Source organism: Crocuta crocuta, unplaced genomic scaffold (genome assembly GCF_008692635.1).
Source record: "Crocuta crocuta isolate KB4526 unplaced genomic scaffold, BGI_CrCroc_1.0 scaffold779, whole genome shotgun sequence".
Taxonomy (NCBI): domain Eukaryota; kingdom Metazoa; phylum Chordata; class Mammalia; order Carnivora; family Hyaenidae; genus Crocuta; species Crocuta crocuta.
Window position 1 is genome coordinate 953,078 of NW_027531185.1, and position 3,061 is coordinate 956,138.

Below are 3,061 nucleotides of genomic sequence, written 5' to 3' on the forward strand. Positions count from 1 at the left end.
ACACCAATAGTCTGCCTTGGAGACTAGGATCCCTTGAAGTGTGCATGCACCTGAGTATGGAAAGAATCCTGCTGCTTTCTGAGTGACTACTCTGTGCCAAGAACTGTGTTATATGGGCTTCCATGAAATAAGTTCCACTCCCCCCATTTCATATCAGAGGGAAAATAAGACTCAGAAAGGAGAAGTAGCTGTACTGAGGTCACTGAGCTAATCGATGGCAGAACCAGGATTTCCCCCAGGCTTATCTGTCCCCAAAGCCTATACTGACCTGACACACTGTCAGCTGCTGCTTGCCTACTTGCTTATTTAATAATTCCTGGTTAAAAGCTGGTTCATACTGGCGAGTCCGGTCTCAAAATGGAGGTAAAACCGCCTCCCGGTCGCCCCCAGCCCGACTCCGGCCGTCTCTGTCGCCACCGCCCCGGGGGAGGAGGGCCATGATCCAAAGGAACCAGAACAGTTGAGAAAACTGTTTATTGGTGGTTTGAGCTTTGAAACTACAGATAGTTTAAGAGAAAATTTTGAAAAATGAGGCACACTTACAGATTGTGTGGTGATGAGAGACCTCCAAACAAAACGTTCCAGGGGGGCTGGTTTTGTGACTTACTCATGTGGAAGAGGTGGATGCAGCAATGTGTGCTCGACCACACCAGGCTGATAGGCGTGTAGTGGAACCAAAGAGAGCTGTTTCTAGAGAGGATTCTGTAAAGCCTGGTGCCCATCTAACTGTGAAGGAAATTTTTGTTGGTGGTATTAAAGAAGATACAGAAGAATATAATTTGAGAGACTTTTGAAAAGTATGGCAAGATTGAAACCATAGAAGTTATGGAGGACAGGCAGAGTGGAAGAAAGAGAGAATTTGCTTTTGTAACTTTTGATGATCATGATACAGTTGATAAAGTTGTTGTTCCGAAATACCACACTATTTATTAATGGGCATAATTGTGAAGTGAAAAAGGCCCTTTCTAAACAAGAAATGCAGTCTGCTGGATCGCAAAGAGGTCGTGGAGATGGATCTGGCAACTTTATGGGTCATGGAGGAAACTTTGGAGGTGGCGGTAACTTTGGCCATGGTGGAAACTTTGGTGGAAGACGAGGTTATGGTGGTGGAGGTGGTGGCAGCAGAGGTAGTTATGGAGGAGGTGATGGTGGATATAATGGATTTGGAGGTGATGGTGGCAACTATGGTGGTGGTCCTGGTTATAGTACTAGAGGAGGCGATGGTGGTGGTGGACCAGGATATGGAAACCAAGGAGGTGGATATAGTAGTGGTGGTGGAGGATATGATGGTTACAATGAAGGAGTAAATTTTGGAGGTGATAACAATGTGGTGGGAACTATAATGATTTTGAAAATTATAGTGGACAACAGCAATCAAATTATGGACCCATGAAGGGGGACAATTTTGGTGGAAGAAGCTGGGGCAGTCCCTATGGTGGTGGTTATGGATCTGGTGGTGGAAGTGGTGGATATGGTAGCAGAAGGTTCTAAAAATTTTCAGAAGAAAAGGGCTACAGTTCTTAGCAGGAGAAAGAACGAGGAGTTGTCAGGAAAGCTGCAGGTTACTTTGAGACTGTCGTTCCAGATGCATTAGAGGAACTGTAAAAAAAATCTGCCACAGAAGGAATGATGATCCATAGTCAGAAAAGTTACTGAAGCTTAAACAGGAAACCCTTCTTGTTCAGGATTGTCATAGCCACAGTTTGCAAAAAGTGTAACTATTGATTAATGCAATGTAATGTCAATCAGATGTACATTCCTGAGGTCTTTTATCTGTTGTAGCTTTGTCTTTTTCTTTTTCTTTTCATTACATCAGGTATATTGCCCTGTAAATTGTGGTAGTGGTACCAGGAATAAAAAATTAAGGAATTGTTAACTTTTCAATATTTGTGTAGTTCAGTTTTTCTACCTTTTAGTACAGAAACTTTAACAAAATACAGTTTTGAAGGTGTTTCCTTGTGAGTTAACAAGTAAAGAAGATCATTGTTAATTACTATTTTGTATGAATTTTGCTAAAGTTAACTGTAAAGAAACACCCGCTGACTTGCAGTTTAAGGGGAATCTATTCTCCGCTTTTCCAAACCATGAAATGAATGGGCTCTGACATGTGGAGAGAATAGATATTTGTATGTTTGCAATGTGTGTTTTAGATAAATAGAATTGGGTATTTAAATTAGCATATTTGTGANACTCAGTGCTCATCCCCAAAGTGTCCTCCTCCATGCCCATCCCCCCCTCCCCCCACATCCATCAGTCCTCAGTTTTTGTCAGCATTCAAAAGTCTCTCATGGCAATGAAAAAACCATTCTTAAAAACTTTTCAAAGTAACAGGACCACTAAGCCTGCTGTATCTGACCAAATTAGTGGCTACTCTTTTCTCCCCCCCTCCCTTTTTAAAGCACAAGAGGCCCATAAGTCTTCAGTTATATTCCTTGGTTTAATATATATCTGGTTTTTTGATACAAGCTTTCAGAAGGAACAGAATAAAAATCATGTGTTGTTGAACTTTTAAAAAAAAAAAAAAAGTTGGTTCATACTTAGAAGGCAGCTGCCTTCAGGATGGCCAGGACTCTACTATTCATTCACAGGTTACCAGGCCTGGGAATGTTCATCTGTGTTCCTGGCCACATCTCCAAGCTCCCACCTAAAATTGCCACCACCAACCCCAGAACCAGCTGCAGATTCTGCTGCCAACATGCCCAGTGCCCCCTTGGGAGGCAAGCCTAAGACCAGGTAGGGGAGAGGGGAGATGAGGTTATGGTGCCAGACTTGGGAAACCTGGGAAGACAGAAGCAAAATCTGACTGTGCCAATACCTAATTATGGCTGGGGAGGGCAGTAGAGGAAAGAGGAGAGGACTCTTTATTCTAGGCCTGCTCTACATGCTGGTCATCCTTGGTCACAACACAACCTTTCTGCCTCAACCTGTCCCTTCCAGCTATAGGGTCCTCGGTAGCCAGCCTGGGCCTACTCTCTGCCACAGCCCAGGGCCAGTGACTTTAAGCCCCTACATCCTGCCCCACGCTAGCAGGGCTCAGATATGATTCAGGCCCCTAAGTTAG

The 3,061-nt window shown here is 43.7% G+C and overlaps 1 pseudogene across 1 annotated transcript; it reads left to right on the forward strand.

The window, feature by feature from the left end:
- Positions 1-345: 345 nt before the first annotated feature.
- LOC144237473 (heterogeneous nuclear ribonucleoprotein A3-like) lies at positions 346-1,573 on the forward strand (annotated as a pseudogene). Its single transcript, XR_013336866.1, has 3 exons — positions 346-363; positions 434-1,187; positions 1,328-1,573. The product of XR_013336866.1 is annotated as a heterogeneous nuclear ribonucleoprotein A3-like (transcript).
- Positions 1,574-3,061: the final 1,488 nt, after the last annotated feature.